The sequence below is a fragment of the Heliconius melpomene genome, chromosome 21 (assembly GCF_056956725.1).
Source record: "Heliconius melpomene rosina isolate 202511_hmr_F chromosome 21, ASM5695672v1, whole genome shotgun sequence".
Classification (NCBI taxonomy): Eukaryota; Metazoa; Arthropoda; class Insecta; order Lepidoptera; family Nymphalidae; genus Heliconius; species Heliconius melpomene.
In genome coordinates, this window is record NC_140409.1 from 3,995,371 (window position 1) to 4,011,420 (window position 16,050).

Consider the following 16,050-nt stretch of genomic DNA (forward strand, 5'->3'; position numbering starts at 1 on the left):
GTTGATGTTTTATTTTATGTTATATTTAGAATATATTTTTGTTTGATAAAGCGCAAATAACAAAGTATTTTTTTTAAATCTATTATATAATAAAGCAGCTAAAAAGTGTACTAATACAGTAATCGAACATTAAATATTTTTTATTATAAAGAAATTAAGATGACATAAAAATAGTAATAGAACACAAAATTTTTAAATGTGTGTCTGTCTCACCGTCGTCGCCTTGGTCGTTTTGTCCGTTTATCAGTTTGTTATATAGCCGGATCTAGATAGATTTAGGGATTTTAAAATTATAGGAATCAATGAAATGCCGCCTTAGGAAATGTTCCTTAAAAAATATTAAAAATTGAGGCCATCAAGTGGTGTTCACCTGCAAATCAATAATGCGAATATATAATGTCTCGAATTTGGTGAAAAGCGGAGAGCGAAGTGCCCTAACAATAAATAAAACTCCAATTTATAATAAAATATTTCTTCTCATTTTTTTATTTCGGTACGTAGCGAATACATATTAAATTGTTCGTCCATCATTCTAAAACGATTGGAAATAGTTTGCCACCAACTGGCTTTTATATAGCGGTTATAGTAGCTTTTATAATTTTGTACATTTTATTTTAGAAAATGGAACACCTACTATTAGAGTTTTTGGCATATTTTGACCTCAATGTTATGATAATTCAGTAATAATAATTCAATTCAATTCAGAAAACTATGCAAATTTTTATCTATGTTTTCTTACTCAAGGTAGGAACGGGGTAACAAGGCAAAAGCGCGATATTGAGTTACGCCACTCAACATACAATGTTTCGAAAATATGGCGGAAAGTGTGAAAGTAAGTGTTTTAACACACGGTTCTCTCTGCCTACCTACTATAATCGGAATACAGTGTGATACTGAAAAAAATGAAATTCCTATACTTTTTAAACAAAGGAATATATAAAAAAACAATAGCAAAGTATACAGTGCGTTTTGCGCCTTAAATGGTGACTTTGATAGATTACAGTTTTTGTTAGCTGTTACGAAGCCTGAATTGTATCAGACGACTAAATGACCTTTCGTGAACTGGCTAAGCATTATGAGGAGGGTCTAATTCTTAAATAAAAGTATTTCTACTAATATTTATTTCGTTTTTATTATTTCTAAAATTTGTTATAATAAAATATCAGTATTTTTTTAAAGTAATATTAAAGTGCTTAAAAAGTACTTTTCTCATAAAAAAACATAACGAAGCAAAATAGTGAAATGTATACCAGAGTGGCTCCTAGTCATTCTTTAAGGCTCCATACAAGTTTTTGCAGTGTAAATCTACAGTTAATTGGCCCCTGCTATACGGATAGTGCTGGGAGATTCTTTTTATTTATATATGTAGGTAGGGGAATTGTGCTCAAGATGGCATACTATGATAAGATGACACACTACCAATATTGATGAAACTATTAGCGCTAAGTGCGATCTTGTGACGTTTTAGGGAGTGTCTGTAGATGCAGCTAGTGCTTAAATTCAGTATGGCTGAAAGTAAATGCAGATGGGCAAGTAATTCATGTTTTCGTTATTTTCAATTGCAACAAATTTTTCTTTCGCTTTTGCTCGGTGGTGAAAAGACATGTAAGATAAAGATTTTCTATTTGAACTAATTATAAATGTATAATACGATTATTATATGACACAACTAACGCTAAAAGCGCATCTTAACCTATAAACTTTTGTCACAACGGTTAAAATTAAATTCATATATCTATTGGGTAAGATGACATACAAAACGTGAGTATAAGATGACATACTATCTTACCCTTATAAATAGAATCGATGTATTTTTTTTGCTTTACCTACAAAATGTTTGGTAATTACAAACGAATATATATTGGTCACAAGAAGACATGGATAAGGCTGCTAGAGCAAGGGCATTCAATAGCCGCAAGTGACGAAGCTTATTTCCCTTTTAGAAAAGGATGTGACTGATAACGGAATTCAACCTCATAAAATTTGCAACATGTATGAATCTGACCTTGATACTGTTTAAAAGCCCCCCAGCAAAGAAGAAATAATTTATTTGTGAACTATGCTCGACAAATAATGATGATATTTTTATGCCACATACTAAGTATGTCATTTTACCCTGTAGATATGTCGTCTTACACTGGTCGCCCTAAGTGCGATTTTTGTTTGTTTTTATGATGTTTGAAAGATGATTGTTCTGAAACTAAAATAATTTCGTTGATTATGAAATATACAATAGTATACGCAATATGCTGTTCTTAGATGACTTTATTTATTTGAAATATTTGTATTCAAACAAAAAGTATGTCATCTTAAGCACAATTCCCCTATACTCGTTTTGTGTAAGCTTAAAGTAAGGGGTTGCAATTTACTGTAAAGAAAGATACATTTTCGTAGAAAGTGTTGCGTTGCGTGAAATTGATGAAAAAATATTAAGGTTAGATTAGTACTTAGATTAATACAACAAGAAGGAACATTAAATATTATTCGCTATTTTAAATATATATTAACTTAAGCTAAAAGCTCTGCTACCTTTTTCAAATACTGTACAAAGTAAAAGACTTTTAAATTGTAAAAGTTAGATTATGCTCAGAAAAGTTGCTTATAATAATCTAGAATTCTCCTAAACAGAAAATCAAAGTTAGCGTACTTGTTCAATTCGGAGACTTAATGAAATAAAATTAAGTCAGCTTCACGCCGTATCCCGCACACAACAGTGCAGGCAGAGGAATCCTAGTGTTAAGATTCTCCGTTTCCCAGTTTCTGTCGAATTTCCCGAGGCATTGCGTGTTGAGTGGTGGTACTCAATGCCGGGATTTTGCTATGATACCAGAGCGAAGAAATTAAAATATTAATAAATAATAATTTATTATCTCAAATGGAAATCCAACCTACGACCGTCGCATTACATTCACACCCTTGAACCTCTGCGCCACGTCGCGACGGCCTAGACCGGCCGGTAAAGACTTAATAAAGTTCCAAATAAACATCCCTCGAAAAATGTCAGACTTTAGAACTAACAAGAAGTCTTTGGATTCACAAAGGAAATAGGTCATTGTCAAGATTTGACCTGCTATTGTAATCGAGTAAAATGTTGTTTAGTTATATAGTTACTCTAGCGGCCCACCCGCGGCTTCGCCCGCTTGAAATACATGATTATTCATTTAATATACAGAATTAACTGACAGTCAAATGTGTTAATTTACTCGTTCAGAAACAACCTTAAATATTAAATTATTAATTTGGGTAAAGATATACAATATTCTTTGTAAAATAACTGTAATGATTGCATATTACAAAAAATACGCAAATCGAATCGAATAATCGAATATCGAAATCGAATCCAAAATAATTTATCGAATAAATGAGTCGAAAATAATTAATTGAGAATCTCCTCCTTCTTTTGAAAGTCAAAAAAAAGTTAAAAAGAAAAAAAAATACTTGTATTTCACTACATTTTTGTCTTAAGTGAGTTCAACAATACATGGTGTCGTCGTCATCGTAGCGTTTACAGGTAGACGATGTGCCGCATGTATAAAATACTTGCAAATAAAATATAATAAATATAAATATATTTATAACCTATTAGCTAAATTTATAAAGTAAAACATATACAGGTAACAAACAAAATGAATATTAAATACTAAATAGGTTATACTAGCCAAGCTTGGCAAACACGTAACTAAAATTAAAAAATAGGATCATCACGCGAACAAATAATTTAATTCAATAAAAAATTTACATAACTATGGATAATGCTTGTTTGTTTATTAAGCTCCACGCTGTATCTAGAAGGGTAGCCAGTTACCAAGGCGAGATAATGAAATTATTAAATATTTCTTACCCCGAATGGGTATCGAACAGACAACCGTCGCTGTTACAATCGCACACTTGAACCCCTGCTCCACGGTGGTCTAATAAAATAGAGGGAACAAAGGATAATGCCTGCTTTTACGTTTTATGTTTCTACAAAAACCATAATGTTAATAAAAACCCTTTATGTTACGTAACGTTTAATCTTTTTTACGGTTCACTAGTACGCTCCAGCGGATTATTCTTATTAAATGATATATATAATAACAGAAAAAAGATTTTTTAAAACTACTTATTCACAGAGGCACAAGGGTGTGACTGTGTTGTGGTTAACTATTAACTAAATTTTATTTAAATTTGGTCGCGCTTGAACTTTTGACCTAATTTTTGTTGCACTGGTCACGCGGCGAGCTCTGCGCGTACGCCTTATTTTACGCCATTATTTTTTGTTCCTTTTATATTTTCTGAGTTCAAATACATATTTCACATAAACGATCCTTTTTTTTAACTTTTTTTCATTAACTCGCTTTGTTAACATTTCTCAGAAAACTTTAAAAGATCCACAATTCACAACAAAGGATTCTACATAATAAATTCATATGAAAATTTAATTTAAATGAATTTCATTGAAATCTTTCAAGCTAAACAGAATAGCTGTAAATCCAAATTCTTGTAGATATATTATTTTAGTTTAACACCACAGACCAGACCACAGCTGCGGAATTTAACTGCAAAAACATGTAGAAAATGAAGCATTACAGAATGAATTGGAGCTTCTAAGTATACGATGATTTTACCAAGTGTTATTTTATTTTAAATTCTTTGTATTCAGGCAAGGGTCCCCCCCTAACTCAATAGGAAAAAACGGAACCCTTTCTTATACATCTGTCTGTCAGGACCATTTATCTCCATTTATTTTGATCGCGTGAAGGTATAAAGCTGTAATTAATATCAAATATTCGGGTCACCTAGAAAAATTTAAGCTTCTAGCTCAATGATATCAATAGAAACGAGCATATACGAATAATTTTTACTTCATTTTGTATAAAAAACGCAGCGTAATCGAAATATATAGGATGTTTTCCGTGGACCTACAGGTATTAAATCTATGATATAAATAAAGGAGAGGTGTAAATTTATAGATTTAGTAGTAGTATATTAGTATATTTAAGTAGTATATTTAACATTCCAATAGTTAATATGTAAAGTAAGCCCGAAAGTCAATTTATTATTGTATACAAAGGCCTTGTTGATTGATTTCGACCCTTCCTTCCTCTTAAGTCCGATGAGAAGATTACGTACACGACAAACTAAAGTAAATGAAAGTGGCTAATAAATGAAACATAGTTAGCATAGTATAGTAAAACACTTGTTCTCCACTGGCGCATAGGCACCAATGGGAGACTAAGTGACGGTTGTAGGCTCGATTCACACTCGAGGAAATAAAATATTTAATATTAGGGCAAGCTTGTGCTTCTGTGCATATATACATTATGTTTATTTATTGAGGTCTTTATATATATTTTTAATTGCAAGTATATTTACCATATTTTATAGCAATTTTAGTAGATATTATGTAAAACTATTTTAGTCACACAAGAGTGCCTACATAGTATACACCTATATACATATATTTGTTATATACCTATACGTATTTATATATAGGCGGCAAAGGCTATTTTCATATTTTCATCCTTACTATCACACGTTGAAAAATAGCAATCTAAGATATACTTGGACCCCTGCACGTACGGCTTAAAAAAGAAGAGAAGATAACACCCCGAACGTGAATCTAACTAGATGTTTTATTCATGCACTTTCTTAAAACATTTCTAGAATATTTTTCGAATAACCATACAGAAATTGAATTCCGAAAGACGACTGCGGCTTTCATTAAACTTTGAGAATCTTGTGGAACGTCTACAAATAGTTACAAGCGGTTAATTATATTAATAAGCAAACGACAAATTAAGGTGGTATAGAAGCCGCCATATTATGACATATTTTGATGTTCTAATGTTAGATATCATATTTCGAAATAGCACAATTTTTGTTAACAGGTTTGTAAAAAAAATATTTATAAAAAAAATCAAAAATAAATACCCAGGAAAAATAATAACGGAAAGATCCCAAATTCAAATTGTGGTGGGTTTATGGGTATTCGCATTTTTTAAAATTTTTATATACGTACCAGCGACCTGCCCGCGGCTTCGCCCGCTTGAACTACATGATTATTCATTTAATACACAGAATTGACTGACAATTATAATGACTTCTAATGAAGTTTCTGGCAGATCCTACAATGAAACTAATTAAAACTACAATTAACATTGCAGTATCTGTCACTATATACACTGTTGCGGGGAGAGTTGTTTTCAAAAGTAATTTATTGTATTTTTCATTTATATCATTTTGTTTTTCATTATAACTAAATTTAATAAATTGAATTTTTTTTCTCCTAATGTAACTTGTAATTTAGTATTATATTTTATCTTGTGTTTACTGTTTGTATCTATAATTTTTATGTGGAAATTTAATTGGATTGTGTGTCACCTTTTAAATTTGTAATGTTTGTGTATTTTGTATTCTGTGTGTTTCCCTAAAAAAAATATAAATAAATATAACTGGAATAAAAGTGGATCATATATACAATATTAAACATGCTATTTTACTTGTCGTTTTGTTCAAGTTGAATTTATAAATAAATGAAAAATAAAGATATTCAATCAAAACGCGCGTTTCATTCTCCTTTTGAGATTTTCGTAAGTGACCGATATGCACGTCCATCAGCCCCGTATATTCCACTAACAATGTAGGAAGGTAAGGTTATACTTACTTATTTGTGCGTATTTAAATACTTAAGAAAAATAAAAAAATAAATATTAACCCAAAAATCTCGAAATCTAATGTAAATATAGATTTTTTTAATAATATATGAAAATATTTTTTAATGAAACACAAAATAATCATTTTTCACATCCTACAGTATTAATTAACATATTTTTTATTTCCTCCATTATCGGCTTACGAAACTCTTTGCACCCTCTATTACAAAAAAAGGAGTATTACTTGCTTGTATATAGTCGATTGGATTGCCTTGTTTCCGAATGCTTATCGACCAAAGATCTAACTAAGAAGTTTTAATGGGTTACAATAGATGGCGCTGCTCAATAAATAGATCGATGAGTTTTAAATCGAAAATATAATTATTTGGCACTTTTCGGATTGCAATTTCAAACGTTTTTAATTTTACACATTTTTTAAATGTTTTTTTGGCAAAAAGTTTTTAGTGCACTTTTTAGTTTACACATTACACTTTTAATGTTGATTGAAGTACTGATTCTATGTTGTGTATGTTTCACTTTACTTTTGACATTATTTAATTTTTTTTAAGAAAAATATTAATAAAAATTTAAACTAAGCCAGCGGCTTTTTCAATACTATCAATCTAAAATAAATATATCAAGGTATTAAAAGGAGGCCTCACTGCAATACCATTAAATATTTATGTTATACTGATACTATCGAGAAAGTCGCTGATTTTGTTTAGTTTTTTTTATTAATATTTTTCTTTGGTTACTTATACTTATTATTTTTGTTCATTTTAATTAGTTAGGTACCTTTTCTAATATTCAGAATTTCCTTTAATTACATTTACTTATTTTGTTTGTTCATTTCAATTACTTAGATATTTTTTCTAATAATACGTCTTGTTCTTTTTAGCTTATTTTAATTAATTAGACTTATAGTTTCTTACTAATACTATTGAAAACTGAAAATAATTTGATAAATATATTTAATAATTATTCGTATAATTCTAGCGAGCGAAGCCGCGTCTGGGTCCGCTAGTCTATATATATAGGTAGGTTAATAAAGGTTCCGAATAACGTTTTTTTTAAATACTTCCAAGTACAGACACCGACCCTCTTACGATTTTATTATAAGTATATGTAGATAGATATAGATAATTAAAGCTTAGAAAAACGTATATTGAATTTAAATATTATTCCTAAGAATAATTTTATTTTCAGCTTTCGCATAAAGACAGATCGAACCTAGTGCTTAAACACTCCGTACCCCATTTTCCACAATTTTTTTAATCATTGTCGTATCTCGTAACTCAACGCTGCCATTTGCCTTGAAACCAGAGTGAAAAATAAAAATATTAATAAATAGTAATTCATTCCCCCGAATCGGAATTTACCCCGTAACCGTCGCGTTTACAATACCACTGTACCACCAGGGAATAGTTTCATATTGTTACATAATATTATGTGTGCGTTGTGAAAATTTACCTTAACGGGTCTTCTAATTCACGAAAGTTTGTTGTTACCCATAATCCTTGCCTGCACATCACGAAGGACTTTGTGAATTACAAACTTTATATATTATAACTTAGAATCTACTAAATAATCACATAATAGTTACCTGGGGCCCTATAATTTAGAAAGCTGACTAGAAAATTTTGTTTTTATAATAAAAACACATTTTATTAATTTATAACGTTATATTTAACGAAGTTAACCAAACAAAATCGTCAAGCATGTTTAATTATTTCCAAAGCTCTTATTTACATATTACATTTCCCAGCCATAATTTTTAAGAAAGTAATATTTCGAGAGGTTATTGCCAATAAACGACGCTTTAGAAATCCAAGATTTATAGTTGCTGTAAACCTTTTTACTAAATCTTCAACTATGTTGAGAGACATCCTCAATATGGCAATAGAACTGATCTCGAGGTTATATATATTGTATAGTTACTACAACTAGAGTTTTAGCTTCCCTATCAATAAAACGAGACAAAGAAATAAAAAAGTTATTAAACCTTGAAAATTTTAATCAAAAGAATATAATTTATGAGAAATCCTTGTGTCCATGTCATACTTCACGCTTTATGCCGCACACAGCAGGGTAGGCAGATGGAACCTAGTGTTAAGACACTCCGTTTCCCACTTTCTGTCATAACTTCCCACTTTATGGCAGAACTCAACGCCGCGCTTTGCCTCGACACCAGAGCGAAGAAATAGAAATATAAACGTAAATATTTTTTTTGCTATTTTGAATGGAAGGGAGGGCAGTTGAAGTATCACCAAGGGAAAGAAAGGGGTTAAAAATGGCAAAAAAACATCACGTGATTAATGGACTACATCCAATTGACAATGAAAGGGGCAAAGTAAGAAAGAACGCTTTGAAGCACACCTTGACCTTAGAAACGTAACGAGTTTACGTGAAAGATAAGCTTTAACAGTCTCAACTTTACTGTGATAGATTAAACTGACCTAATTGTAACGAATGAAATTCTGGTTAGTGAACCTTTGAAAGCTTCAATTGTTTGATTGATATATTAATTATGCTAGTCGTGGCGTTGAGTTCCTCCGCCCCACACGCAATGTCTCCAAATTTCAGCAGAAAATAGGAAACAGAATTGTGTTAATGAGAATGAAGTGTCTTGACACTAGGTTCTTAGATTCCCTCTGCCCACTCTGCTAGGTGAAGCTATAAATAAAAACATAATTAAAGAGTATATTATCTTATTTAAGACTTACCTAGTATTATTTTTTCCATTCTTAATCGATTACATCAAGTTGGGGTGATTCATAATGAATTCAAACAGAGCAAGGCACAAATGCATCCTCTGACATTAAAACAATAGGTTTGACCTGTACCCTATAAAGGGCTTTTATTTTTATCAAATTTCCTTCTGCTTAGTTGTAAAAACAGAAAGTCGAAAATCTACTTTATATTCTACGGCTGAACTAATAAAATAATAAAACATTCGTATTATCATACAAACTACTCCGGAATTTTATAGGAACGTAGATCAGCTATCCCCAACCAAATGTCAATGAAAATGATTTATCATAAAGTTTTTCCTTTGCTGTTTCAAGGCAATCTTTATAATAAAAGATAGATAAGTATAAAAATATCGCTTTTCTGGATACAGACATAAAAACAATGAATTTGTTTCCTTTGCTCATCTTAGTGACTCATCCCTATATATACCAACTAGGTGGTTGGTACTTAGAATTACTATTTAAGTCTAATCTGACCTAGATATTCCATATTTATTGTAAATATATTCGTATATTGATCCAAGCTCGGGGATCGGCCTTTTTTGAAGTGAAATATAGTAAGCACGTGAGTAGATGAAATGTAGGACAGACAGGCTGATGGGACTTTAGCAGTATTTTAGGAGACAAATGAAAATACGTTACACTCGGTACACTTGTTACAATGAGAAGCATTTATTAAAAGTAAAAGCAGGTATCGAGACTTAATATTCGGAAGGTAGGATAGAAAATAAAATAATAACATTGCTCGTATAAATTATATAGGCGCTGTGTGATCACATTCTGTGCTCTGAAGGAAACGATGTCGATGTTTTTTAATAACAGTTTTTTTAGCATCACGTTATATTGCACGTAGAGGAAACCTGGGAACCTAGTGTTAAGAGACCCCGCTCCCACAAAGCCCCTTGCGTCCCCCACATTCCGCTGAACTCTGGACACATTGCGTGTTGAGTAGCGGAACTCAACGTCATGTTTTGCAATCAATTAAGATTAGTTCAAAAATCCTGTTTAGTACCAATAGTTATCTGAGGTCAGTAACTTAATTTAACATATAATGATATAGATGCTAAATGGAGTTATGACTCAATTAAATTAAATTAAAAAAGAGAACCAGAGCGAAGAAAATATGAAATATTTTATTTCCCCAAGTGGGAATCGAACCCATTACCTTTCGCGTTTACAGTCACACAGATTGATTGAAAAACGACGAAGAAAAATTAAATTAATTAAAGTATACCCCAAATATAATAATACCCCAAAATACTGTCCACTCAGACATTTACACTAAAAATCGGTTCACCTAGTTAAAAGTTATGAGGTAACAAACAGAAAAAAAAAAAAAATTACAGTCGAATTGATAACCTCCTTTTCTTACAGAAGTCGGTTAAAAACAGATGGAGCATAAGATATTGTATCTATATTCCATACATATTTTTAGAAAACCTGCAGAAGCGACGACGCCCAACGGAAAAGAAACTACCAAGTTTAAGTTATGTGTTTAAAAAAATGACAATATAATAATGTGAAAACATAAAGTAATGAGCGGAGTGTCTTAGCACTAGCCTCCATCTGGCTACCTTGCTGCAAGCGGGATACAGCGTGAAGCTAACAAAAAAGTTATTACATTTTTTACACTAATAAGTTAAGTTTAAGTACTGTTTTATATTTATTATTTGTTAATTTATTTATTAATAATATAATTTTCAATTTAAATATTGTTTTCAAAAACTAAAAGTGACTCAGCTTCCTACAACAGCTTCCACATCGCTATAACATAATATTCTATTGTACAAGCTGCCCCGCTTTGCTTGACTGGTCGGTCACTTCTATATATAATAAGCGAAGTAGAAAATTTCGATAGCGCGATTCAGGATTGGCCTTCGAACATTAACGGCATCGATGTTTATGAGTGATCTGTCACCTAGAGGGAACCTAGTGTTCAATATTCTATATATAACATATAGTTCTTGTTGAAATATATATTCTTCAGTCATCTAATAAGACATTCATATTGAATATGATGATAAGATAATTTGTATATAGGGGCACGTCAATGAGGCACGACAGCTCAACGTCGACTGGTTTATTAATTACCTACACCACGCTCCACACTTCACCTGGCGTCGTGCCGTCCTCGTCGTGTCGTGCTTTCCCTCTTTTGATTTACTTACTAATCTAATGTAATATAAATAACTATTCTATTATATAAACTAATATAAAAAAATATCCTAACCCTTTCCCGCCAGGATATACATATTAAAAAAATCCTTATTTAAACTATTTTATATTGATAAGTTTGGTAAAAATAAATACATATACCTATATTTGTTCAGTTCATTAGAAACCCGATTTACAATAATTACGTAACTTGACCGCGCGTCGTGACTTACGCGCGTCGTGGCGCGCCAACCCCCGTAGCGGACCGCCCGCGCACGTCGTAGCTGTTCGTAGCGACCGGGCCGTAGCAGATCAAGACGTCTGCGTAGCAGTCCCGTAGTATTTTGTTCTGTATTTATATACGTAAATAAAAACCTGTTTAAAGCTGTACTAAAATATTCTCTTTCTAGTTACGCATTTTTTAAAATACGCTCAATTGAACGAACAGTGAACGACCGAGTACGTGCGGTCACTGTGCGAGAATACACAGAAAAATGTCAGGACTTAAACATGTCGGACAAATAGTTCTTTTTAAAGAACGCCAGGACTTAGGAGGTTAAATAATTTTCAGATCAATTTGAATATTATTTTAAAAAATAATAATATGTTTGTACGCAAAAAGGGAGTCAAAGCTGCTACATCAGTAGGTGGTGCCCACCACCAAGTTTACCCGCAACCACGAAGCTGTTGCACAACGCGGACGGTTGCGGGTAGCGGGAGATTAGAACAGTCTTCCGCCAGTACTGTCTTACTGTGTAGCACCGGACTCCCTGCTCGCATCGGTCGACCCACTTTTATATATACTTAATGAACTTGGAAATTTCGTTAGCGCGATTCAGGATTTACGTTTGAATTTTAGCGGCATTATTGTTTATGACACTTATGTTTTTAGTTTTGTTTTTTATATATTATATATATGATATTTGTATTGTTGTGAGTGGAATTTTAATAAAAAATAAACATATAATTATTATTATGTTATATTTTTAATTTTATTAATGTCTTAGACAAATATAAGCAATGATATTATTTAATAACTATTACTTTCTCAACTTTTTCACTATTTAGTCGGTTTTAATAAATGCCCAGTCCCGGGACCCTCAGGAAAAAGGCATTCACTATATTCCTGTTAATACTACCCCCTCCCCCTACCCTTGTTAATTTAGTAAATAATTAAATCAAATTAATACATATACTTAAATAAAATGCTGTTAAGTTAGTGTCGAGTGTGGGTTTAATTTCAGAAGTATGTGAATTTGTGTGTGTGGATGATGACTACGTGTGTCCGTTATTGACGGTTAAGTAATAATATTATTTTATTTGTGTTTTAAATATATGTTATTATTATTTTTAAATTTAATAATACTTCCAATTAATTCTTATTTATTTACTATGTACCTGCTCGTAATATATGAATTTATTTGAATATAAAATTACAATACAATTATTTCTTATTTTTATTTAGAAAAGTCAAAACGTGGCGTTGAGTCCCACCACTCAACAGGCAATTCTTCCGGAAATTTCGACGGAAAATGAGAAATGGAGTGTCTTAACACTAGGTTCCCTCTGCCTACCCTGCTGTGTCTGAGGGTAACACAAAAAAATAAAAAGAGGAGGTTGTTAATCAGTCAATAGTAGTAAGCTGCTTTTTATCTGGAATTTGCATGGAATCGGGATTTCTGCAGCAGACACCACGTTTGTCGTACGCACGTATCAACCTCCTACCTACAATTATATAGATATGAACTAACTATATTTATCTAATATGACATTTTATACGAGCAAAATGAAATATAATCCCAAAATATTTCAATTACGGTCCATTTTCTGCATAACCCGAGAACGAATTCACAACCACTGCAAGTGATCCTATAAGGGTTCCGTTTTTTTCTTTTAAGGTACGGAACTCTAAAAATGAAATCAATACTACAATACGGGGACTTAACGAGAATTGTTGTTAGCAAACAATATCAAAGAAGCAATTTATGTTAGCCGGTGGCGTTTCATCGTCTCTAACGATTATTACGTAAAAAAAATACTTTAATAAATCATTCTGTTCTTATGATATGCTTAGTTTTACGCTTCCTTTCTTATACATAGACTAGCGGACGCGCGCAGCTTCGGGGTGAATTCTAATAAACCATGCAACATGTGTTCAAAGAAATATTTTTAAGAGTCCAAATTTCTAATTTTATAAAAATCGGTGCCGATTTAAATTTTTTTCCATACAAACTTTAAACCCCTATTTCGCCCCTTTAGGATTAAAATTTTTCAAAATCCCTTCTTAGTGGATGTCCAGATTACGAAAGTAAACATCTGTCCAAATTTCACGTATCCACCATCAGCGGTTACGGCTGTGCGTGCGTCTTACCTCAGTCAGTGAGGACAAGTCCTTTTATATATATAGATATATTATTACGGTAGAAGTTAACCTAGTGCATGTTATGTCATACCACTATGTACGTGATACAGCGTGAAGCTGATATTAGAAAAAGTGTAAAAATGCCTTAAAAATTAATAATTCGATATATAACGATGAGCGGAGGGCCACCCGGGGTCGTCTCCTTGAAGATATGTCTTTGTATTGTACTTTCATACGTTCCAAAGCTGTTTCGTGAACCCCCATAAAGTTCGGTCAGCTAAGCCTACTTTATCGTACCAGACATTCGTTGTAGATAAGATTATTCAACACATTACTCAGACTAACAGTCTAAGCGGTGCTTAAATAAGCTCGAAGCTATGTTTTGCTTCTATATTTAAATATCTTAAGGTATTCATTGAGGTGCTTTGCAGGTATTCAATTTTATTAAGTGTTAGTAGGACGTTCGTAATGTTCTAAATAAAATACTTATTTTTTGTAAGTTTTAATTTTGAGTTAAATTACAAAAAATATGTATATTAAACACTTCTCTAATCATTTTACGTACAATCTATTTCATTTTTTTTTTTAAATCTGTATTATAATGCACCTTTAATTGCATATTACTACAAAATAAGTGTAAAAATTAAATTAAACTAAGTTAAAGGCAATACAAAACCTCAAAATCTTTGTTAATATTTTAGCAAACACGAAAACTTGAGAAATGACAATGATAAAAACAGTTACTCTTGAGAGCGTATTTTAATATTCTATGAAAGGAAAGGCAAGTAAAGTTCTAAAATTAGTAGCATATAGTTGTACAATTGTACTAAAACTTTTATCTTCAAAATATTACTGCGAGCTCTGGGAGCAATTTTTGTACCTAAATAAAATCTGTCCTTGCTTTGAGATTTGAATTTATAATTCTACTAGCGGATCCCGCGCTGCTTCGCCTGCTTGAACTATATGAGTATTTATTTATGTGCATTTACAAAATGTTGCGTAGGGAAGATGAGGCAAATAAAGGATTAAAATTCAAACGAGTTGTATGCTATGTATTCTATTCGATATTTTGGGTAAAATATCGTTCTAAAACTGACAATGAAGATAATTTTAATAAATAAAAACTAGATGTTAGTAACGACCAGTAACGTAGCCGCGAGTAGACCTCCCGCGTCCCCCTCCTACAGTCGTACTAGGGCAACAGCGGGGGGCGCGTTTGATAGTCGGCGAGTCCGTAGGCTGGCTGATGCACTCGCTGGACCGGTTTTAATATATATCTAATTCGGCCTATTGTCGAAATTAAGTTATTTATATGTGTATGAGATAATGCGCTTTATTTTTTTATGCGTTAATTTAAGTTCTGTTAATTTAAGTTCTGTTTTACCAAACTTGGCACGCGCTACCGCGCGTTCTACATATCGTTTAATACCGATTTCGAAGCTTATAAAAAACTACTTTATCCCGCTGATGGATTATATAGCGAAACTTTTAATATTTCCGAAATCCTCAACGTTCACATGGCAGTATATTATATTTAAAGTACCAATTTATTTATACGTTATTAAAAGCTTATGTTAAGCTATTACTTGTTATATGCTATTACTTGTTTAATTTTAAAATTTTTAAAATATGATAATTATGCAGGTTGGCTGTAACTGTCAAACAAAAATTTAATTGAAATTTAACTTAACTGAATTATTATTATATAACTCTTCGAAGCTAAATCCCATACTCCAACCAAATAGTTAGTATGTGTAGGTACTTTGCGCGGTAAACAGCGTACAAATGTTTCTAATATCTACCCTACATTGCATTTGTCAATGAAGTTTATACTACCTTAGTGTTAACGAATTATAAACCACAATTAGTCAAAGTATTATAAGTTTGTGTGTTGTAAATATTTATTATAAAATAAAAAAATAGTTGTATACAGTGAAATATTACTCTTCGCAACAAAAAGGCTTAGGTACATTTAAAGGTTAGTAAATAATAACGTGCTTCGAGAAAGATTATTTTAATACTTTTTTTAAATTTCTGAGTGGCTTTTGTGGGACGTTCACATATTTTTAACCGATTTCTATAAGAAAAGGAGGTTATCAAATTTACTTTATTTTTTTTTTAACTTTCACTGGGTGAACCAATTTTGTTT

The 16,050-nt window shown here is 31.7% G+C and overlaps 1 protein-coding gene across 4 annotated transcripts in view; it reads left to right on the plus strand.

Annotated features, from left to right (window-relative positions):
• LOC146526897 (frequenin-2) overlaps nt 1–16,050 on the plus strand; it is a 147,745-nt gene that overhangs the window by 42,986 nt on the left and 88,709 nt on the right. For 2 of the 4 annotated variants that reach the window (XM_085206499.1, XM_085206500.1), the window contains exon 1: nt 15,683–15,879. The exons of the other annotated variants lie outside the window; for them this stretch is intronic. The gene's annotated coding sequence lies outside the window, so the exon portion shown is untranslated. Of the gene's footprint in view, nt 1–15,682; nt 15,880–16,050 lie in introns of those variants that run through there. 4 annotated transcript variants of the gene reach the window in all.